Source organism: Scyliorhinus torazame, chromosome 22 (assembly GCF_047496885.1).
Source record: "Scyliorhinus torazame isolate Kashiwa2021f chromosome 22, sScyTor2.1, whole genome shotgun sequence".
Lineage (NCBI taxonomy): Eukaryota > Metazoa > Chordata > Chondrichthyes > Carcharhiniformes > Scyliorhinidae > Scyliorhinus > Scyliorhinus torazame.
In genome coordinates this window covers 80834097-80859732 of record NC_092728.1, presented here as the reverse complement: position 1 = coordinate 80859732, position 25636 = coordinate 80834097, and positions in this window count along the sequence as shown.

Sequence of the window (25636 nt, the reverse complement as noted above, 5' to 3'; positions counted from 1 at the left end):
GCAGGAGAAATACCTCGAGCAATAGTGGTGAGGTTCCACCGCTACAAGGACAGGGAGATGGTTCTGAGATGGGCGAAAAAGACACGGAGCAGCAGGTGGGAGAACGCGGTGATCCGCGTGTATCAGGATTGGAGTGCGGAGGGCGAGTTTCAATCGGGCCAAGGCGGTGCTCCACAAGAGGAAAGTGAAGTTCGGAATGTTGCAGCCGGCAAGACTGTGGGTTACATACCAGGGTAAACACCACTACTTCGAGACGGCAGAAGAGGCGTGGACATTTATTGAAGAGGAGAAGTTGGACTAGATTGGAGAAAGAGTGTTTGAAATGAAGTAGTGAGGGGGTGGTAAGGGACTGTGAATCAGAGGGGGGAAACTTTTCTTTCCCCTCGAAGGGGGGGGACACGAAGAAATGTGGGCGCCGGTGGGGAAGGGGGAAGGAGGGAGCTGCGCCATCAGGGGCGGGGCCGAGAGGGAAGCGCGGGCTTTGTTCCCGCGCTATGGAAATTGTGGCGGGAAAAGGGGGCGCAGGAAGGAGGGGGCCTCACATAATGGGAGGCTAAGGATAAACAGGGGAAGCCGAGGTCAGCCAGAGTTTGCTGACTTCCGGAAGCAATATGGGGGGAGCAACTAAGCTAGAGAGGGATCTAGCGGGGGGGGGGGGGGGGGGGGGGGTTAACTGGGTTGCTGCTGCTAAGGGGAAGGGGTTGCTGTTACGGGATGGGATGGTCGGGACGGGAGGGCGCCGTCGGGGGGATAAGCGGGTGCGTGGGAACCGGGTGAGGAGCTGGTCTAAAAAAGGGGATGGCTAGTCGACGAGGGGGGGGGGGGGGGTAAAGAGCCCCCCAACCCGGTTGATCACGTGGAACGTGAGAGGGTTGAACGGGCCGATTAAGAGGGCAAGGGTACTTGCGCACCTAAAGAAGCTAAAGGCAGACGTGGTCATGCTTCAGGAGACGCACCTGAAACTGGCGGATCAGGTCAGATTAAGAAAAGGATGGGTGGGACAGGTATTCCACTCGGGCTTGGATGCGAAAAATAGAGGGGTGGCAATACTGGTGTGGAAACGGGTATTGTTTGAGGCGAAGACCATAGTGGCGGACAGTGGGGGTAGATACGTGATGGTGAGTGGCAGATTGCAAGGTGAGGCGGTGGTGCTGGTGAATGTATATGCCCCGAACTGGGATGACGTGAACTTTATGAAGCGTATGTTGGGGCGCATCCCGGACCTGGAGATGGGAAAGTTGGTAATGGGGGGAGACTTCAACACGGTGCTGGACCCAGGGCTGGACCGGTCCAGATCTATGATCGGGAGGAGGCCGGCAGCTGCCAAGGTGCTTCAGGGCTTTATGGAGCAGATGGGAGGAGTGGATCCCTGGAGATTTACTAGGCCAAGGAGTAAAGAGTTTTCCTTCTTCTCCCATGTCCACAAAGTGTACTCCTGGATAGACTTCTTTGTCCTGGGAAGGGCGCTGATCCCGAAGGTGGCAGGAACGGAGTATTCGGCTATAGCCATTTCAGATCATGCCCCACATTGGGTAGATCTGGAAGTAGGAGAGGAAAAGGAACAGCGCCCACTCTGGAGATTAGATATGGGACTGTTGGTGGACGAGGGGGTATGTGTAAGGGTGAGGGGATGTATTGAAAGGTACCTAGAGATTAGTGATGACGGAGAGGTCCAGGTGGGAGTGGTCTGGGAGGCGCTGAAGGCGGTGGTTAGAGGGGAGCTGATCTCCATAAGGGCCCAGAAGGGGAAACAAGAGGGTAAAGAAAGGGAGAGATTGTTGAGGGAGATTTTGAGGGTGGATAGGCAATATAGGGGTACAAGACAGGGATGTCCCCTGTCCTCGTTACTGTTTGCGTTGGCAATTGAGCCACTGGCCATAGCGCTGAGGGGCTCTAGGAAGTGGAGGGGCGTACTTAGAGGAGGAGAAGAGCATCGGGTGTCATTATATGCGGATGATTTGTTGTTGTATGTCGCGGACCCAGTGGAGGGGATGCCTGAGATAATGCAGACACTCAGGGAGTTTGGAGAATTTTCAGGATATAAATTGAATATGGGGAAGAGTGAACTGTTTGTGATGCACCCCGGGGAACAGGGCAGGGGAATAGACGATTTACCGTTGAGGAGGGTAAGAAGGGATTTCCGGTATTTAGGGATCCAGGTGGCCAGGACCTGGGAACCTTGCATAAGCTTAACTTGGCACGGCTGGTAGAGCAGATGGAAGAGGACTTTAGGAGGTGGGACATGGTGCCCCTGTCATTGGCGGGCAGGGTGCAGGCAGTTAAAATGGTGGTCCTTCCGAGGTTTCTTTTTGTGTTCCAGTGCCTCCCTGTACTGATTACAAAGGCCTTTTTTAAGAAGGTGGACAAGAGTATTATGAGCTTTGTGTGGGCTGGAAAGACCCCAAGAGTAAAGAGGGGGTTCCTGCAGCGCAGTAGGGACAGAGGGGGACTGGCACTGCCGAGTCTAAGTGATGATTATTGGGCCACCAACGTGTCAATGATATGTAAGTGGATGAGGGAAGGGGAAGGAGCGGCGTGGAAAACCCTGGAGATGGCGTCCTGTAGGGGAACTAGACTAAAAGCTCTGGCGACGGCGCCGTTACCGTTCTCCCCGAAAAAATACACCACAAACCCAGTGGTGGTGGCAACTCTGAAAATTTGGGGGCAGTGGAGACGACATAAGGGAGTGACGGGTGCCTCAGTGTGGTCCCCGATAAGGAACAACCATAGGTTCGTCCCGGGAAGGATAGATGGGGGATTTAAATCTTGGCAGCGAGCAGGAATTGCGAAATTGAAGGACTTGTTCTTAGACGGGACGTTCGCGAGTCTGGGAGCACTGACAGAAAAATATGGGTTGCCACCTGGGAATGCATTTCGCTATATGCAAGTGAGGGCATTTGTGAGGCAACAGGTGAGGGAATTTCCGCAGCCCCGGCACAAGAGATCCAGGACAGAGTGATTTCGGGGGCATGGGTGGGTGATGGTAGGGTGTCAGATATATATATAGGGAAATGAGAGACGAGGGGTAGACGATGGTAGAGGAGCTGAAGGGAAAATGGGAGGAGGAGCTGGGGGAAGAGATTGAGGAGGGGCTGTGGGCAGATGCCCTAAGTAGGGTAAACTCTTCGTCCTCGTGTGCCAGGCTCAGCCTGATACAATTCAAGGTTCTACACAGGGCGCATATGACTGGAGCAAGGCTGAGTAGATTTTTTGGAGTGGAGGATAGGTGCGGGAGATGCGCGGGAAGCCCAGGCGAACCACACCCACATGTTTTGGTCATGTCCGGTATTGCATGGGTTCTGGGTGGGTGTGGCAAAAGTGATTTCAAAGGTGGTGGGGGTCCGGGTCAAACCAGGCTGGGGGTTGGCTATATTTGGGGTTGCAGATGAGCCGGGAGTGCAGGAGGCGAGAGAGGCCGATGTTTTGGCCTTTGCGTCCCTAGTAGCCCGGCGAAGGATTCTACTTATGTGGAAAGAAGCTAAGCCCCCGGGTGTGGAGGCCTGGATCAATGACATGGCAGGGTTCATAAAAGTGGAGCGGATAAAGTACGCACTGAGAGGTTCGGCTCAAAGGTTCACCAGGCGGTGGCAACCGTTCCTCGACTATCTCGCAGAGCGATAAGGGAAAATAGGAAAGGTAGCAGCAGCAACCCAGGGGGGGAGGGGGGGGAAGAGGGCTCATTTGGGTCCTCAGGGGGTTTATGTGTGTGTTTATACATTAGTTATTTATATTAGATGTTACGAAGTTACTATTTTAGTTACTATTTCTGTTGTTTCTTATTTTGTTGTTGGCAGTTGCCGTTAGTTAGCATATTATTTTTTTTTTAAACGATCAATGTATATATTATTACAAAGTTATAAAATGGGAAAATTTTGTTTGATCGAAAAACTTTAATAAAATGCATTTTTTAAAAAAAGAATAGTATTAAACTTAAAGAAAAAACATACAATATTTCAAAGATTAGTGGTAAACCAGAGGATTGGGAAAGTTTTAAAAACCAATAAAAGGTGACCAAAAAAATAATAAAGGGGGAGAAGATAAACTATGAGGGTGAACTAGAAAGTAATATAAAATGGATAAAAAGAAGTTATTTAAATATATAAAAAGGAAGAGTAAGGCAAAATTGAACATAGGCCCCTTAGACAATGAGACTGGGGAAATAATAATGGGGAAACCAGCAAATGGCAGAGGAATTAAATAAATACTTTGCATCAGTCTTCACTGTAGAAGACACTAATAACATCCCAAAAATACTAAATAATCATGGAGGAGGAAATAAATACAATAAGTATCATCGGAGAAAAAATATGAGGGAAACTAATGGGGCTAAAGGCCGATAAGTCCCCTGAACCTGATGGGTTGCATCCTAGGATTTAAAGGAAGTAGCTACAGAGATAGTGGATGCATTGGTTGAAATCTTCCAAGAATCCTTAAATTCTGGAATAGTCCCAGAGGATTGGAAAACAGCCAAACGAGGGAGAAAACAGATAATTATAGGCTATTTAGCTTAATATGTCATTGGGGAAATGATAGGATCCACTATAAAGAATGTAATAGCAGAGTATTTAGAAATAAATAATATAATCAAGCAGAGTCAGCATGGCTTCGTGAAGGGAAAATTATGCCTGACAAATTCATCACAATTCTTTTGAGGTAGTAATGAGCAGGATAGATAAAGGGGAACCAGTAGATGGAAATCCAAAAAGCATCCGATAAGGTACCGCTCAAAGGGCTACTTAAGATAAGAGCCCATGGTGTTGGGGGTAGTATATTAGCCTGGATAGAGGATTGGCTAACTAATAGAAGACAGAGAGTTGTGATAAGAGGGGCATTTTCAGGATGGCTACCTGTAACTAGTGGGAGTGCCACAGGGATCAGTGCTGGGGCCACAATTATTCACATTATACGTTAATGACTTGGACAAGGGAAATTAATGTACTATTGCCAAGTTTGTGGATGACACAGAAGTAGGTGGGAAGGCAAGTGGTTAGGATCACAGAAAGAGACAACATATATAGACAGGTTAAGTGAGTGGGCAAAAACGTGGCAGATGAAATATAATAAGGAAAGATGTGAAGTTATGCACTTTGGTAGGAAGAATAAAGGGGCTGAATATTAGAAATCTATAGAATCTGTACAGTGTAGAAGGAGACCATTCGGCCCATCAAGACTGCACTGACCCTGCAAAAGAACACTCTACCTAGGCTCACTCTCCCACCCTATCCCCGCAACCCTGCAACCTAGCCTACACATCTTTGTGCACTAAATGACAATTTAGCATGGCCAATCCACCTAACCAGAAAATGACTGCAGAAAGCTTCAGCATAGAGAGATTTGGGGGTCCTCATGCATAAATCACAAAAAACTAGCTTGCAAGATCAGCAGGTAATAAGAAAGGCAAATGGAATGTTGGCCTTTTTTTCCAAAGGGGAATAATGGAGTATAAAATAGGGAGGTCTTTCTAAAACCATACAAGGCACTAATTAGACCATACCTGGAATGCTATGGACAGTTTTGGTCCTTTTATCTAAGGAAAGATATACTGGCAATGGAGTCAGCCTAATGAAAGTATACGGAGTTGATCCTGGGTATGAAAGGATTTTTTTTATGAGGAGAAATTAAGTAAGTTGGGCCTGTATTCATTAGAGTTTAGAATTTCTAAGAGAGGAGACCTACAGGATTCTCAGGGGGCTTGAAAGGGTAGATGCTGAGCGGTTATTTTGCCTTGTGGAAGAGTCTAGGACCAGAGGGCGTACTAAGTGAAGACAGAGATGAGGAGGAATTTCTTCTCTCGGAGGGTGGTGAATCTGTGGAATTCATTATCACAGAGGGCTGTAGAGGCTGGGCCATTAAGGCTGAGATAGACAGATTTTTAACCAGTAATGGAATCAAGTGTTATGGGGATACAGTAGAAAAGTGGAGCTGAAGATTATTATGTCAGACCAGTCATGATCTCATTGAACGGCAGAGCAGACATGATGGGCCAAATGGCGTACTTCTGCTCCTGCGTCTTATGGTTTTATGGAGACAGAAGCAGAAAATACATGGGGCAATTTAAAAATATTTTTTTAAAAAATGAACTACAATATCAAAGTGTACATGACAACAGTTGGTAGAGCATTTGACGAATGGAGTTTCACTCATTTCCCACTAGAGAAAAGAGGATGTAGGCCCCACCTAGATTTATATTGACTTCCAAGTTAATCAAGAGTTGGACGTAATGATGAACTTCTCTCTCTCTCTTAATACAAGTATCTTCCCCAAAAGTGAAAGCAGCAACTAAATGGCTATAAAATGTGCAACCAAAATACTTAATAGGATACATTTTAAAGAAGTGCCTTAGAATTATTTGTCACTGTATTTAAAAGAAAATAAGTCCATTCATAAATTGCTGGCAAAGTTTGTCTTCTACTGTCCCATTATCAAAATACGTATCCAAAATAGATTGTAACAAAATCAATTCTTAAGTTAATTCCAACAGTTTTTTGGATCTAGAAGTATTCCATGGTAGTATACTTTGTTCTGATTCTATTTGATAGTGGTCTACTGTTTATGAAAAGGGGATTTTGCTGTCTCCTTCGCCAATGAAATGCATTCAATTGAACAAAGTTGTTGTATTTGTGCGGTACATATAAATTAAACTCGCCACAGGACATCAATTCTTGCTTATTTTTTGCTAAGTACCGTTTAATGACATATTAAGTATCGATTACTGCCAAACAACCCAGCACTTATAATTAACAACAGCAAGTGAAAAGTCTTATTGCTTCAAATTTTGATTATTAGATATATTAAAAATGTCAAATGCAAAATTGTAACTTTTTTAATTTACTTTTCTTTCCTGTTTTTCTCCCTCTCAATCCAAATTTTCTGTCCCTTTCTTTATTTCTCTTCCATCCCCGAGTTCACATTGAATTCAACCTCTCTAATTTACAGTTCTTTCTCAGTTGTTGTGCTGTTAATTTCACAATCTATCAACCTGATTGGTTCGAGAGAACACGGTGCTTCGCAGTTCACTCAGGTGCCCAGTTTCCATCATTCGCTCTATGATGTTACCAAGTCACACTTTCAACAACTTGCCCTGTGAAATATTAAAAAACTAAATGTACAATGGAAAGTATAACTAAGAGCCCGGCAAGAGCAAAGTTCGGCCCATTGCTATTGTAGCTCTATTATTGTTGGCTGTCCCTCAATTTGAGGATGACATCTACTCAGGGTCGCGGGTTTCTGCCATGTATCATGGTGTGATTCTCAATCCATGAATCTTTGAGCACGTGCAGCAGGTTAGCCCATGAGGTAGTGGGACCCGGAGAGCGGATTTGCTTCTTCTTCTCTGTTGCCGCTCTGTCTCATCAGTAAGATGCTGTGACTCGAAGCATGTCGCAACTAATGGACAAGTTGTCACCATTTTGAATGTTAGTCATTAAGCCCTTCCATGTCATTAATGTCTATGCTGTCACACTTCATTGGGACCTTCAGAATGTCTTTGAAGTGCTTTATTTCTCCTCCACTGGAACGCTGGCTATTCGAGAGTTGAGAAAACAGTAGTTGGCAGGGGAGGTGCTTTTTGGCATCTAGCCACAGTATCCAGCCAATGAAATTGATTTTTCAGGAGTTTTGCCTGAAGGCATGTGGAGCTAGCTTCTGTAATAGCCTGCACGGAGTGCACAGGGCTGTCTTGATTGTTTTCCCCATGTGGCTTGAGAAGTATGATCTCCCCCGCTAACCAGGTGTCTATTACCCTGTGTTTATAAAGTCGGCCAGATAGGAACCGACCGACAGAGAGAGAGAGGACCCGGTAAAGTCTGACTGGGCACCTTTGTACACAGTACGTGTTATAAATAAACGTCTTCTTAATGTTACTCGTCTGACCCCTTTTCACCTTTATTAAAGCTTCAAGAAGGCCACTAGCAATTGTTCAATAGTACTCCCAGGACGAGGTGGAGGCATTGAGGATGGAATTTCTCTGGTGCTCTTATGTGCCGCTAATAGAGTCCAGGTCCCACTGCAATACAGGTACATGGTAATGATAACTGCTCTGCACAGAGACATTTGTTGTCAAACACTCATTGCTGTAGTTTGCAGAAGGCTGAGTTGGCGCAGCTGATCTGGTATTGCCTCTTTCGTCAATGGAGGCCTTTTGCGAGAGGGGGTATCGGAAGTGCTCAATATATTCCAGAGTCCTCATTGGAAGACTGAGTGTCTCACCAGCTGCAAAGGTGGAAAAAGGCTGCAGTGTCAAAGTGGTCCCAGTCACCGTGGTTCGACATGTCACCAAATCTGGCCGCCAACCCGTCAAGATCGTGTGGACAACGACGGCACCCAAGGTCTCCACACTAAACACAGTCACATGCAGATTTCTACCAGGGATCATTTGCCAAGTCTTGTGGTGATGGAGAATTGGTGGTGGGACCAGGCCTGTTCAAGAATCTGCAGACCACTCTAGGGCGTATATTATTAATTATTTTCCTGTTTTTAAATATTTTTTTCCTTGATCTACCTTAAACAGGTGCCATGACTCATGAACTCCCTTTACTTTGGGTAGGCTATGTATATATTTTATGATCGTGGGATAAGAGGAACTGGATCATACCACTACTCTTTCCATTTATAATTAGGTAATGGATCTGAATGTTATGCAAACTGACGGTGAATATTTCCCTTTTATCAGCTATAAGAGCCATTTTTGAAATTAGTTCAGGTAATCCAGCCATAAATTCAAAAACATAAAGTTTGGAACTAACTGGCATGAAATTACGAGTCTGAGCCAAAAGGGATAGCTAACACAGAAAACAGAACTGTTGTGTTGACATTACCAGTGCGATCGGGGTTAAGGGATATTATTGAGATCAAGTAGAGGAAACTTTGAGCTTTACTCAAAGGAAATGTGACTAGGCATGAGTATAAAAAATAAATTACCAACACCCGTAACAAAATTTTCCAACATCTGTAACCAAATTCACCAGAAAAGTAACAATAAATGCATAAATATAAATCTAACCACAATTTGTCTCAAAATGGTTATAGATGATGTTACATAAATGTTAGAGATTGAATTATAATTTCCGAAGCATCTGATTACTAGGTGCAGGTTCAAGTCTTTGGCTTGGTAAATCTGAAGACTAAACTTGGATCACTAATCTAATAAAATCCCGATAAATTCAAACTGCTTTGTCAACATGCATTATGCTGAAATAGGAATTATGCTTGGTTCAGGATTTCTTCAAATTGCCCATAAAACTAGACAATCTGTTAATCTCTGTAACAGAAGCTCTCTTATCATTCATTCAGCAATTTAGTCTAAACAAGAACTGAAACAATTATGTAATTCACCTAAAGTAATCAGCCATTTTCAACGACTGGAAACAGCAACGTTTTCAACAATATATTGGTTTGTGATTCTTTACAATCAGTGTGATTGAATAGCAAGTGGTTTGCTGTATCATTCTTGAATAGAAATTATGCTTATTTAAATTTATTATAAGAGCACTAGATACTTTTTCTCAGTACCTGATGACTGGGTAGCTGTGAAGACTAAACTTTATCAAGGTGAGGGATATCAGTGCTCAGAAATAAACGTTTCTTTTTTAGGAATTTAGTGTCAGCATCAAGCACTATCAGGTCTGTAGGGTAAAACTCTTTCCACTCAGAAAAGCACACCCACTTACACCACTGGGACATTAATCTTTTTCCTACATCAATGCATCAGGCTTCTTAATTAGTCGCTGCCAATTCTTTTAAGTTCTTAATAGTCTGGTCCCCAAATTGGTAATGTCACATTGAAATCACTTGAAAGGATTTATTGTGTTAATTCTAGCAGTGTGACTGCAGATGTGGAAGCTGCCATCCTCACTGCTTGACGGGACAAGTATGATGTAGTCGCTGTGCTCCTGCCAATGAAGAAGTAGTGAGCGGATTAGCATTCTACACTGTTATCAGGTTTGCACCTTTGTTTAAGTTCATCAAAAATCTTTCAGTATACACTCATCCTTCCTCCATTGCTGTTACTCTCTCTCAGGGCACGATTCGCCCAAAAGGGAACCAAGTCCCCTTACGAGGTGCTTCATCGCGTGTTTCCCGGTACTCGCAGTACCAAGAAATACGTGGCAATTCAATGCGACTCGCGTTGAATGAGGGATCTGTACGGTGCGGAGCTCCTTTCGCTGGAACTCCCCATTGTAGCGAGAGAAATGGCATCCCGATCTCCGAGGCCTCCAAAACTATCTCTGCACCCCCCCCCAAACACCCATGCCGACAACTCCGGCCCGATGGTGCGCAAAACAAATGGCACCTTGGCAGTGCCAATTTGGCACCCTGCCAGTGCCACCTTGGCAGTACCAGGCTGGCACCGCCAGGGTATCCAGGTGCCACCAGCAGTGCCAGGGCCCCACATTCCCCAAAAGGCATGCAGCTAGGGGCCTCTAATCCTGTTGGAGACCCCCACGAGTGCCATTCTGTCTGATCCCCGCCTGAGGTCTCTGAGGTAAAGGTGTTGAATCCCAAAGCCACAGGTAGCTCAGGAATCTGCATTAATATGCAGATTTGCTAAAACTTGATCCCGCCATTGTGGCCGGGATTCACATCACAACATACAATGAGATTGTGTTGAATCTCGCGAGGCATTGCGTGCCGGGTAGATCCCGGGAGAGATGTCTCCTGGTTTTCAACGGCCACGCTGCTTTCCCAGCACAGTGTGGCCGTTAGATCGCACCCTCAGTATCCTTCAACTTTATCTTTACAGTCCAGAAGAAGATTCAAGCCAAGTTACTGTATAATGTAGATGAGTAAATCCAACTTTGTTGGAATCTGGGTTCTTCAATCTAATGCAATATATCTCTTGGCCAACTTTTAAATAGCTGTTAATTGCGATTGAAATCTGTTAACAGTTCAATTCTAGTAGCATTTGCTTTTACCCAAATACATTTTGATATAATTTGGGACATGCCATATTTGAAAATATAAAGCTATTATTTAGGAGGTGCTTATGTATTTGCACCATTAATTTTGAAGCACACCACTAAGGAGGAATACCTCCCTCTTTGCAGCATCCTTTAAACAAACCAAAAATAAATCCCATTATGCCTTTAGGAGTTCCCATACCAAATTAAATAAATGTCAAGTAGTTTGGAGTTTTAACCTTGCCATCATCTCCAGTGCTACAAAAAAAGCCTTTTTAACAGGAGTTGTGAGTTTCCTTAGTTTAATTGGTATAGAACATACAGTGCAGAAGGAGGCCATTCAGCCCATCGAGTCGGCACCGACCCACTTAAGCCCTCACCTCCTCCCTATCCCTGTAACCCAATAACTCCTCCTAACCTTTTTGGTCACTAAGGGCAATTTATCATAGCCAATCCACCTAACCGTGCACGTCTTTCGACTGTGGGAGGAAACCGGAGCAAACCCACGCAGACACGGGGAGAACGTGCAGACTCCGCACAGACAGTGACCCAGCGGGGAATCGAACCTGGGACCCTGGCGCTGTGAAGCCACAGTGCTAGCCACTTGTGCTACCGTGCTGCCCTAGGGAAAGGCTACAGTTTTAATTTTATTTAATTGGCATTAGCAAATTCACTGGTGATATAGAAAGGCTAATGTACAAATTGGAAGATCTCGGGCGGGTTTCTCCATTCCACTGCACCAGATTTCTGGTGCGGCGCGCCGTTGGGATTCTCCGTCTCACCAGCCGGCCTATGGAGTTTCCCATTGTAGGCAGGCCCACGCCATCGGGAAACCCCCCAGGCTGCCGACACAATGGAGAATCCCGACGGCGGAATATTCAGTCCCTCATGTTGCCACAATAGAGAATGGTCTTCTAAGGTTGAAGCGGAACACCTTGTCAAGATAGAATAGAAGGATCTTTTTAAAAATTCTTTCACAGGATGTGACGGGGCCAGAATTTATTGCCCATCCATAAATCCATATCGAGATGTTGACAGGATATACCTGATATAGAAAAGTGTTAGAAAACTACGCAGTACAAATATTTCTCGACATTTAATGATTCTTAAGTTTCTCTTTGAAAAATATTTTATTGAGGCATTTATATTATCATGGCTTACATAAAGAACTCCCCAATCCCAATTCCCCACCAACCTTCCCCCATCTTACCCAATGTATTTATAGAATAGCCTTATCTGCAGTTGTGGCTCCATTAATGATATTTCCCTTTGTTCCTTCCTTCTCATTGAAACAAAGCATTTGTCAGAATGGCATTGCCAGTGCCCTGGTGGTACTGCCCAAGGTGCCAGCCTGGCAGTGCCCAGGTGCCAGGAGTCCCAGGGTACCCCCATGCCCACAGCCCGACCACCGGGGGCCTCCAATGGACTGGGGGACCTCCCCCAGTTGCCATCTTGCCTGGTCCACGTTTGTGTGTCATGGCGCGGTCTCTCAACTGCGAGCGTTCGTTCCAGGGCCTCGGGATAATTGGACATGGACATTATTTAAATGAGCTCATTCAAATATGCTAATCTGGATCTCACCCAGCGACATCTTGCAAGATCATGTTAGATCTCACGAGGCGTTCCGAATGTCGCAAATCTCACTAGAGGCCTCTCGCGAGGTTTAACGGCCTCGTCGCGTCACCAAGTCGGGTGCGATGAGGCCATTCGATCGCACCCCAGAGGCAGAATTCTCCCAGCCCTGGGCCGGGCCGGAGAATCCCCGCGAACGGGCCATGCCGGCCCAATGCCGGCACGCGATTCTCTGGAAAATCGGCACCATTGGCGCCGGCGTCGTTGGCGCGCCGCTGGTCGCGGGCCATTCTACGCTGCCGGCCCACAGATTCTCCGGCCTGGATGGGCTGAACGGCCGTAAGAAAAGAGCCGAGTCCCGCCTGTGCCGTTCTAACCTGCTCTGGGCTGGCAGGACCTCGGCGTGGAAGGGTCGGGTGGCGGCCTGTGGGCGAGGGGGGGGGGGGGAGGGAAAGGGGGGGGTCTGACCCCAGGGGCGGCCTCCGGTGTGGCCTGGCCCGCGATCGGGGCCCACCGATTGCCGGCCGGCATCTGTGGCTGGGGGCCTCCTTTCCTACACGCCCGCCCCTGTAGTCCTGTGCCATGTTGCGTCGGGGCCGGCGCGTTGAAGGAAGCCACTGCGCATGTGCGTGTTGGCACCAGCACCACTGCGCATGCGCGGATCCCGTGGCGCACAGTTTGTGCCGGGATCGGTAGCTGGAACGGCGCAAACCACTCCAGCGCCGTGCTGGCCCCCTATAGGGGCCAGAATTAGTACTGGGATCGGCCCGTTCACGCCGTCATAAAACGCGACGGCATTTACAACGGCGTGGACACTCTGCCGCGGGATTGGAGAATCCCGCCCAAAGTCTCACAATTCTCAATGTACAGAGCTTTCCCACTTTTCCTGTGCTGCAATACAGCACTTTTGAAAAGTAATAGCCATCGCTTGGAGTAGTACAGAGTACCTCTCCTTTTGCCTTTGGCTTGTGTTGTCTACATGTTTGGCTATGGAGACATCCTGATACCATTTTATCAGTTAATGTTAGATTTGGAAATCAGTGGTTAAACTATGTCATTTAGAATTCGCTTTTCTCAGTCGAAACTAGGAAACTGCAAATGTCTAAACCCATAAAACTTAGTTTTGGAAAATCACAGGTAACAATAAAGTTGGGAATTTCCTGTGTAAGAGTGAAATGCCAACAATTCCGCTGAAACAAATAACAGATAAGTAAATGTTATTGTTGCACAAACTCGAAAAGAATGTTATTAGTTTACAGTTCCCTTACTATTTTTCTTGATTTTACTTTCTCTGCATTATTTTTGATTGTGTTTTGTGCCTATCTTATTCTCTGAGGGTCACTAGGATTTAATGGTGGTGCCTGTTTTCTATCTTGGGAATGCATTATGAAGGCTTTGCCACAATTTCCTATTTAGACCCTATCTAATGTGGAGTTATTTGATATTTTAAACAGGACATTTATAGCCTTATAAACACAAAGTAATCCTCCAAAAAAACATTCAAGGATAGTCATTGCAACACTGCAAAATCAACCTCAAACCAACATTGGGTGACATTTGGCTTTAGGCAAAAGTGATTACGGGCACTGTTGAATCAGTTGCCTTTTGCATATTCCAATTAGCATTTCAATTTGATAAGCATCTGTCCAATATTTCCCTTTTACACTATCACACAAAATCAAAATTACCCCCATATTATATAATAACGTCTGAACTATTGTCTCTTCCAGTATAATGAATCAGTAAGAAGTCTCACAACACCAGGTTAAAGTCCAACAGGTTTATTTGAAATCACAAGCTTTCGGTGCGCCATTCCTTCATCAGCTAAAGCGCTCCGACAGCTCGTGATTTCAAATAAACCTGTTGGAATTTAACCTGGGTTGTGAGACTTCTTACTGTGCTCACTTCAGTCCAGCGCCGGCATCTCCACATCAAGTATAATGAGAAAGACTCGCATTTATATAGCATCTTTTATGAACTCCAGATGACCCAAAGCACTTTGCAGCCACTTTCCGAAGTGTATTCGCTGTTGCACAGTAGGGAGTGCGATAGCCAATTTGCGCACAGCAAGCTCCCACAAACAGTAATGTGTTGATGTTGATTGAGAGATAAATATTGGCCTATGCAGGGGGAATAACTCCCCTGCTCTTCTTCAAAATAATTCCACAGGATCTTTTATATCCACTCGGGAGAGAGAGAGAATACAGGCTTAACATCTCACTCAAAAGACAGCACCTCCAGCAATGCAGCACTCCCTCAGTATTGCACTGGAGTGTCAGCCTAGATTTTTCTGTTCAAGTCTTGGAGTGGGAGTACTGAGGATTAAAAAGGCAAAGCACAATTGTAACACCAGACAATTAAAAGTCATTGCTTCTAAGTTACAAATTATGATTTTAGAACATTTTTAAATGTAAAAATAAGTACAATTCTGGCTTGAAGAAAAGGGAAAAACGGCTGAGTTTAAAGTTCCCATTTGAAACAAACCTCAAACCTCCAAACCAAACACTATTGGTTTGGAATAGTTTGATAAAAGATTGAGATAGCCATCATGTAAGTTAGGAAGATGCAAGAGTTTTATTTGACGTTCAAGGAGATAGTAAGGCCAAAAATGTTGGTTAGACTTAGAGAGACATAAATAAACTGTCTTTAAAGAACTAAAATAAAGATTATTTGTACTTTATACAAACAATGTTTACCCCACCGCCTCCAAAAAAAATGTTCCATAGTTCTCAAATCAAATAAATCGGGTTAAAAATTCCTAAAGCTGTTGCCATGGTTACATGTACTACGTTATACTGAGTCTTTTCAACCATATTTCATGTCATATTTTAAGTGAGTATTGGGTCAATTATTTTCTACTGTCCCTGAAATACACAGGCATTAAAACATATGCAATAATGTGCAGATAAGTGCAAATCTAACTCCATGTATATTGTAAAGCGGAAGATTAACATTCCAATTAGACATCACAAAAATGATTCAAACTGTCCTGATTAGGTTATGGAAGTAAAATTTCATGCAGTATAAAGCTTTGCCACTAGATGTCACATGCATATTTTATAAACATGAAATGATAGCAGGTTTGCAAAATATGCTGAAGACATCTTGGGGCAAAATATCACAACATCGTCAACCTTTGCTCTGAATTCTTGCAGTAGAATAAGTAAGGTTGAGCAGTTGGCTTTAGAATTGTAAGTTTCTGATTTTGGGTTCAAAACAGAACTTGAGGTTTTTCTGATTCACTTACCTTTTCAGAATCCAGTAACTTCAGTTTTAGGTTTCTGAAATTGGCATTGAATCTCTAAGCATTCAACTCCATCAAATAATATTGTAGTCAAAATGTAGAATAAATGCATTCATGTAAAATTCATTCTGATTCCAAGCAAGGAAACTCATTTTATTACTCCCAATACATAGACATCCTGATCCAAGTACAAAATGTTCTTTCAGCATTCTCAGTAGTATGTAGTTGTCCTCATTCAAATATGAAGCATATTGTCAAAGCACGTTTTCTGTTATAAGAATTCAGTTGTACAGTAAGAATTCTTGTTACAAATAACTATTCTGAGAGTATTAAAAAATTCATTGTGTATTCAAAAAGGCCTTTTGGCAAACTTTGTGCTGCTAATCACCACAGTTCGGTACTGAACAAATTGAATCCTCTTAAATAATCCAAGAGATGATTGAAAAAGTTAGAAGCCAAATGTATTCCGATTGCAGAATCAAAAGGTTCCAATTATCGTCTAATTTATAGCCTAAGTGGGGAAGCTAATTGTGCTTTTCCCATCAGATGGAAACAGAGGGCCACATGCTGCTGAAGTTAGGAACATTTAGTGAAGCAATTGGTGTGTGGGGTAGAACAGAGAGTTGGGTCACCTTCCCCACTACGCGCCTCGGGTGGCCCTCGCCACTCTTTGTAACCCAGTCTTTGGTCCTCTCATATCTGGTACCGAAGTCGAATGGTCAGTGAATACAACCCTGGCATTTCACCTCTCGAGACATATGCGAGTGAATCTCTTCCAGCTGACAGTCCTAAGTGTTATTAATATATGCAGCTGCAATCTAGTTCCCAGTGACCATGAGAACCCAGCGCACAACTGGCTATAATTCATGAGCTACCTCCGTCATTCTCAGTTGGCTATTCAATATCCTAGCCAGCTTTTTTCACACCAGGCTATAAGTAGGTGCATGAACAGATATACCATATTAAATCTTAAAATTATCCCATTTCACTTCAGGACTTCCATGGGCCAGACCTTAAAAAGTGTTAAGCACATTTCACTAATATCGTCTGATGAACATTTGTATTTCAGCGAGTCAATAACAGCACCTGAGCAGTTTCCCACACGTTTTTCAGCTTGATAGAAGCTGTTCCTGTTAAAGGTACAGATGCCTTAATTTAACCTTTCAGGTTTATGTGCTGCAGTGGCATAGTTACACCAAGATAACGGAACATTTAATACAACTGTTAGGATTTACCTCCAAAACGATTTGCACTTGTTAATGTTTCTTTAATTCTCAACAATAACATTTGTAATCAGAATCCCAGCAAGTCTTTTTAAAGCTGGAAAAGTTTTAACAATTCAAACTGCAGCTATTTTCTGCAGTTGTTTTCTCACTCAGTTGACAGCTAATTACATACTTATATGGCAGCATGTTTAAGAAGACGGTACTAATGGTTGTGGTGTCGTGACCTGCTGTAAATATTGTTTTAGGCTCATTTAGAGCAACCGTCAATCATTTGCTGCCACATTTAATGAGATCTAAAAAGATTAACTTTGGATAATCCCAACTGTCCAGCCTTTGGTCCACTTTCACCACGGCATCTCTACAGCTGCTAATTTGCAACCTCGCCTTGTGCTGTAGTCCCCATCTGCTGCTCATCCATGTCCTTGGCATCTCTAAACTGGACTATTCCCATGCACTCCTGGCCAGTCTCTCACAGTCAACCTATCATTAGCACAGTGGGCTAAATAGCTGGCTTGCAATGCAGAACAATGCCAGCAGTGCGGCTTCAATTCCCATACCAGCCTACCCGAACAGGCGCCGAAACGTGGCGACTAGGGGCTTTTCACAGTAACTTCATTGAAGCCTACTTCAAGTCGGATTAGGACAAGTCAGCATGGATTTAGTAAGGAGAGGTCTTGCCTGACAAACCTGTTAGAGTTCTTTGAAGAGATAACAAATAGGTTAGACCAAGGAGAGCCAATGGATGTTATCTATCTTGACTTCCAAAAGGCCTTTGATAAGGTGCCTCACGGGAGACTGCTGAGTAAAATAAGGGCCCATGGTATTCGAGGCAAGGTACTAACCTGGATTGACGACTGGCTGTCAGGCAGAAGGCAGAGAGTTGGGATAAAAGGTTCTTTTTCGGAATGGCAACCGGTGACGAGTGGTGTCCCGCAGGGTTCAGTGTTGGGGCCACAGCTGTTCTCTTTATATATTAACGATCTAGATGACGGGACTGGGGGCATTCTGGCTAAGTTTGCCGATGATACAAAGATAGGTGGAGGGGCAGGTAGTATGGAGGAGGTGGGGAGGCTGCAGAAAGATTTAGACAGTTTAGGAGAGTGGTCCAAAAAATGGCTGATGAAATTCAACGTGGGCAGGTGCGAGGTCTTGCACTTTGGAAAAAAGAATAGAGGCGTGGACTATTTTCTAAACGGTGACAAAATTCATAATGCTGAAGTGCAAAGGGACTTGGGAGTCCTAGTCCAGGATTCTCTAAAGGTAAACTTGCAGGTTGAGTCCGTAATTAAGAAAGCAAATGCAATGTTGTCATTCATCTCAAGAGGCTTGGAATATAAAAGCAGGGATGTACTTCTGAAGCCTTATAAAGCATTAGTTAGGCCCCATTTAGAATACTGTGAGCAATTTTGGGCCCCACACCTCAGGAAGGACATACTGACACTGGAGCGGGTCCAGCGGAGATTCACACGGATGATCCCAGGAATGGTAGGCCTAACATACGATGAACGTCTGAGGATCCTGGGATTATATTCATTGGAGTTTAGGAGGTTGAGGGGAGATCTAATAGAAACTTACAAGATAATGAATGGCTTAGATAGGGTGGATGTAGGGAAGTTGTTTCCATTAGCAGGGGAGACTAGGACCCGGGGGCACAGCCTTAGAATAAAAGGGAGTCACTTTAGAACAGAGATGAGGAGAAATTTCTTCAGCCAGAGAGTGGTGGGTCTGTGGAATTCATTGCCACAGAGGGCGGTGGAGGCCGGGACGTTGAGTGTCTTTAAGACAGAAGTTGATAAATTCTTGATTTCTCGAGGAATTAAGGGCTATGGAGAGAGAGCGGGTAAATGGAGTTGAAATCAGCCATGATTGAATGGTGGAGTGGACTCGATGGGCCGAATGGCCTTACTTCCGCTCCTATGTCTTATGGTCTTATGGTCTTACTTGTGACAATAAGCGATTTTCATTATTATTATTATTATTATTATTATTAACTTGAAATCATATAAACCTCCACTTTTTGTGCCCTTACTCACACCAAAGTTCCACTCATCCATCACCCCTATGCTTGCTGACCTTCATTGCATAATGGGGAACGATGTCTTGGCTTTAAAGTTTTCATACTTGTTTTCAAATCACTCCCTATCTCAATAACCTCCTCCAAGGTCTTCACCTTCCAAGATGTCTGTGTTTCACTAATTCAGGCCTCTTGAGTATTCTCATTTTTGTCATTGACGCACTGGCGGCCATACTTTCATCTGCCTAGACCCAAAGTACTGATATTCCATCCCTAAACTTCTCTGCCTCTATAACTCTCATTCCTGCTTTAAGATGCACCATAAAACCTACATATTTGTTCATCTTTTTGGACATCTGCCTTAACATTGCCTTCTGCAGCTTGGTGTCCAAATTTTACTTTATAATTTCAGCTCTGTGAAGCACTTTACAAACATACAAAATAGGAGCAGAAATAGGCAATATGGCCCATAGAGCCTGCTCCGCCATTCAATAAGTTCATGATTGATCTGTTTGTGTTTCATGTTCCACATTACGATCTACTCCCAATAACCTTTAATTTCTTTGTCTAACAAGAATCTGTCTACCTTCACCTTAAAAATATTCACTGACCTGGCATCCATTACCTTCTGAGGTTGAGAGTCCCAAAGTTGCATAACCCTCAGAGAAAAAAAAAACTTCTCATCTCGGTCTTATAAGGGTAACTCCTAATTTTGAGCCAGTGCCCCTAGTTCTGGACTCACCCACAGGAAGAAACATCCTTGCTGGGCGTGATCCAGATTTACATATTTAAGCAAAAATATGTAAATTTGCCAGGGTGCAGGGGCACTGCCAAGGCACCAGGCTGGCAGTGACAAAATGCCCGGGTGTCAGGTTGCCCTGCCAGGGATTGGGGGTGCCCTGCCCTTATGAGATAGGGTGAGGGGGGCTCAAAGACCCTTAACAGGTAAATTGGGGGATCCGGAGGCCGCGATGAGAATGCCGAGAGGGGTTAAGCGATTGGGATGTCATTTAAAAATGGCACCTCAATCTCTTCCTACACTGATGAGCTGAGCTGCTCGGTGCAGGAAGTGAGGTAAATGCAGCCTCGCAGGGCGTTTGATAGCAGGACCGTTCTCAGCACTGCTGGCACTGAGAAACACCCTGCTACATGTGCCCACAAGGGACTCTGTTTTTTGGGCATTAAAACGCACTGATTTCTAATGCCTTGAATAACTGAATATTTGGGCATTAAAACGCACCTGATTTCTAATGCCTTGAATAACTGGATATTTTATATAATTGCAAATTGTTGTTTCAACTTTGTTGCAAATTGCAAATTGTTGCATTCTTTTTATCTGTTTATGAATCATTATAAAAGTTGAATTGAATAACTTCCATAATAAGGCAAGAGTAAATTACCTCAGTCTTGAGCGAACAAAATAAATGTCTGTTACTTATTTTGATATCTCCCGGTTAGTAATGAAATGTATGTCTGCATCATGCAGACGAGAGGCTTTCACGTGCAATACCGGGTATCACTTGGAGAAGCTGAACACAACCAGGACAGCAATGTTTCTATAATTGGCCTCAGCAATCCTGGTGAGGGACTTGGGTAAAGCTAGCTTTCCCATTCCTGACTGTTAATCAGTGACCCCTACAATAAATGCGCATGTAAGGACAGCAGATGAGAACAAAGTCGGTCTTGGCTGTGATGCCTCCTATGGTTATTAGCACAGCTCAACTCATGGCTCAGTCCTCTACTTCCTGCACCAACATTATTGGTGGCCGGCACACCTGTTTTTTTGCCAGTTTAGCATCCCACTGCTTGGCTGTCCAATGTAGATGAGGTTAGGCCTCAAAATCAAGGTCACCTCTTTATTGCGAGCACAAGCATCCAGCCAGTGCATTCCACCAGTGAGATTCCCAAAAGTTAAAATCAACCCATATATCGTGTTTTTTTTTTAATGCAGACTGAGAATATATTTTTGGTCTGCATAGCTCAGTTACTAAAAGCTTTTACTAGTTGAACTTCTGCCTGAGCTCTGAATATCAATTTGAATCAAATGTATAAATTAATTTTCCTTACTGATTATGGCCACTTTGAAGACAAAATATAAACAGTCTTAAATTTGTTAATCAAATGCAATTTTTTTTTTTTTAAATTGGTTGTTTTCTTCCAAGCTTTAGATATTTGTGGAAGATTGAAAATTCACTCATATTAAGAGGATTCAGGTATGTGTGTCTAAAGATGTCTATTTACCTCTTTTACCTTTAAAATTATGTTTATCTGACAATCAATCGGCTTAGATCTCAAGTCTTCAATTTTTATTTTAGAACTGTCCTTTTATGTCATACTCCTGATAGCTAGTTGGTGAAGGAAGAGTCAAAAGTCAGTCTTTATTTGGGTTGATTTATTCACAGAGTGAAACATTACTGGTATATATTTCTGGACTTTCTCAACCGCTATGTCAGTAAGTATCTCTTTATATGTGGTCAATAACCATCCAATCAGACGGCATCTTGTGTGGGTATGAGTCTGGGGGCGCTGGCAACGGCGCCGCTGCCGTTTCCTCCAAGGAGGTATACCACGAGCCCGGTGGTGGCGACTGCCCTCAAATTCTGGGGGCAGTGGAGGCGGCACAGGGGGGAAGTTGGGGCCTCAGTGTGGGCCCCAATACCGGGGAACCACCGGTTCGTCCCAGGGAGAACAGATGGAGGGTTTTCGGGGTGGCACAAGGCAGGGATGCGAAGGTTGGGGGCCTGTTTGTGAACGGGAAGTTTGCGAGCCTGGGTGAGCTGGAGGAGAAGTACGGGCTCCCCCTGGGGAACACCTCCAGGTACTTACAGGTAAGGGCGTTTGCCAGGCGGCAGGTGGTGGAATTCCCGTGGCTGCTGCCACGCACAGTACAGGACAGGGTGCTCTCGGGGGGGGGGGGGGGAGAGATCTCGGAAACTTACCAGGTGATGCAGGAGGAGGAGGCCTCGGTGGTGGAGGTAAAAGGCAAGTGGGAGGAGGAGTTGGGAGAGGAGATTGAGGAAGGGACGTGGGCAGATGCCCTAGGAGGGTGAACTCTTCCTTCATCGTGCACGAGGCTCAGCCTCATACAGTTTAAGGTGCTGCACAGGGCACACATGACCGGGACAAGGATGAGCCGGATTTTGGGGGTGAGGACAGGTATGTTAGGTGCTCAGTGAGCCCAGCAAACCACACCCATATGTTCTGTGCATGCCCAGCGCTGGAGGAATTTTGGAAGGGCGTAGCGAGGACGGTGTCGAGGGTGGTAGGATCCAGGGTCAAACCGGGCTGGGGGCTCGCAATATTTGGGGTGGCAGAGGAGCCGGGAGTGCAGGAGGCGAAAGAGGCCGGTATTCTGGCCTTTGCGTCCCTGGTAGCCCGGCGGAGGATTCTTCTTCAGTGGAAGGACGCGAGGCCCCCAAGCGTGGAATCCTGGATCAACGATATGGCGGGGTTTATTAAGTTGGAGAGGGTGAAATTCGCCTTGAGAGGGTCGGTACAAGGGTGCTTAAGGCGGTGGCAACCGTTCTTAGGCTTCCTGGCAGAACGGTAGACATTGGTCAATGGCAGCAGCAACTCGGGGGGTGAGGGGGGGTTTAACTTTATTTTGTTATTTACACTGAAGGGTCTGAGGGAGTGTATATACCTGTTGTGTTAAGTCGGGGTGTTAATGTTCATTTATTATTTATGTACAGGGGGGAGGGGGGTATGGAGGGTTGCTTTTCTAGACTGTGTTTTGTACTTAACCCTGTTGGGTTCCTTTTTCATTTTGTTATTGATATTTTATGAAAACCGAATAAAAATTTTTTTTTTTAAAGAAAATAACCATCCAATCAATGACCTTCGCATGCATGCACTTAACTTCAAATTATACAATTAACACTTAATAATTTTCATCTTAACTATCTAGCGTAGTGGTTCTCAAACTGTGCTCCACAGACCCTTGGGGCACCGCAAAGACCATCCAGCTGTTTCACAATGCAGAGCTAGCGCATGGAGAGCAGGGGGGGAAATGTTGGTGATAATTCCCGAGGATGCCTTGGTCAAGAGTAAGTAACAATTTCCCCCGTGCTCCTGCTCCCACCCTGTTCTCTAATGCGCCCTCCTTGCTCACTCTGGCATCTTTTCCCCCTCCTCCTCCTCCTCATCTACTGCTGTCTCTGTGCACCTATTAAGTACAGGAAGATAGGAAATAGGAGGAGTAGGCCATAAGGCCCATTGAGTCTGCTCTGTTATTCAAACAGATCAAGGCTGATCATCTGCCTCTGTCATTTTCCCCATTATCCACAAATCTTTAAAATAGCTTTAGTATTCTGAAATCGACCGATTTCTGTCTTGAACATACTCAATGACTCAGCTTTCACAGCCCTATAGGGTAGAGAATTCAAAACATTCACCACCCTCGGCGCAAATAAATTATTTCTTAGCCCTTATTTTGATTCCTTTGGTTCCCTTGTATTTCAGGGCAATTTCCTGTATCTTTGTGAAGCCAAACACCGAGTAACTGTTTAGTTCCTGTGCCATTTCCCTATTCTCCATTATAAGTTCTCCTATTATTTCCATGATCCTTCTTCCTCAGTGCTCCTCTAGTACTCTCCCTCACCTCCCGCTCTCCCCATGCTCCTGTTTTCTCCGTGTTCTTCTCCCTGCATACCTTTGCTTCATTTTACTTTCCCATTGCCCCTGTTCTCCTGCTCTTCCCCTAGTGCTTTCTCCATGCCCTGCTCGCCCCCCCCCCCCCCCCTTCTGCTCTCTCTCTCATGCTCCTGCCAAGGGTGGATAGACTCTGCAGTGGGAAACTAACTTCTCTATTATCACAATATCATCTAATACTTCATCCACAAATTTCTATCATCTTAAAAGCAATACTAAACCACTCTTGACAAACAGCATTGTCATTTTGTGAATATTATATATTATTATAATTTAGAAAGGACATGGGTGATCCCTTTGAAAAGGAGTTCTTCAGTCAAAAAGTGTAAGAACCACTATTCTAGTACACACTCTATCCCACTGTGCCTTTATGATAACTCGTGCCTACCCTTTAGGGATCCCTATTTAGGGATGTTTTCCACTTCTTCCTTGTTTTGGTTTGTTTCAGCACCTGAGTTTGTGTTTTAATCAGCTGGTCTTTACATTGTAGCCAGACCCAAGTATCAAGCTGTAAACACTGAACACAATATCCACTCAGCTGCTTTTTGCAGAGGTTATTCTCTGCCCAAAGGATGATGGCTAAAAGAGGTGTACTGTCTGTTTTGTGAGCACCGCATCTACAGCAACAAAACCGAGTGCAAACAATAGGGGCAGTGGATGGGAAACAGTCACAATCTGTAATTATAGAAGCAGCTACAATTTATAATGATGTACTATCTTAACCCCCATACCCACCACAGAAACAGCCTTGAATCTACAAAGATTTATTTGAGCTTGGCATGGGAATCTAAACATCTGGTACTCCTGATATCTGTGCAGGATTTCAGGAAACTAGCCTTTCCAAAACCCTTACCCTCAACTCACAGGGACAATTCGCTGTGCAGTTCATAAATTCAGACTTTCAATTGGATAAAATTAGATTCATCAAACCGAAATAGTCAATCCCTGGATTAGTTATTATTATAGCGGAAGATCTTTGTCCGTTTATGGAAAGTTGTTAAAGAAATATGCTTAGTCTTTCAATTTCTGTTTTATAATATTGTGTCTTAACTCTTTCACTGAGATAAACCCACAGACAAAATGATCGCCAGCAGATGAAACCGTTTGGTGTTTGCGTTTCCACTTTATTTTTCGTAAAGTCAATGTGAAATGTTCATTTAGATTTATTTTTTCATTATTATTATTACCACATCAGCTCCCCGCCCCCCAACCACCACCCCACCTCTCCCACACCCCGCCCCTCCAACCACCACCCCACCCCTCCCACACCACCCCACCCCTCCCACCACCACCCCACCCCTCCCACACACCCCACACCCAAACATCACCCCAACCTTCCAACACCCCCCCAACTACCACCCCACCCCTCCTACACCCCCCACCCCCCCAACCACCGCCCCACCCCTCCCACACCCCACACCCAAACATCATCCCAACCTTCCAACAGCCCCCCCCAACTACCACCCCACCCCTCCTACACCCCCCACCCCCACACACCCCACACCCCACCCCTCCCACACACCCGCCCCCCCCCAACCACCACCCCATACCTCCCAAATCCCACACGCCCCCCCACCCACTCCAACAACCATCCTCACTTTGTGTTCTCAAGCCATGCAATATATTATTGTGTCTCCCTTTGCTGCTTGGTAACTAGAAGATGCTTCTGCCGGCTCTCGTTACACAGGACTATGCAGTCTAGCCAGTTTCAAACACAAATGCCTTTCCCTCACCTACTCCTGCCAACTTGTCCACACCTTTTTTTTAACAAAAAACTCATTATCTGTCTCCCTGCTACCCTGGGCAGCCCTTTACACATATTAAACATTGTGTAAATATATTAAATAGAAATTATTTGTGAATGTTCCTCTAAAGTTAAGCTTGTGTCCCTTGGTTCTAGAATTTGTGGAAATATTCAATGTACTTTTGAGGTTCAATTCATGTTTAATTAAATATGTTGCACTTTATCTTCCCTAGACTAAACAATACCTGGACTCTAATATCATTTTTCTCTGAAGCCAGGGATCTTAAA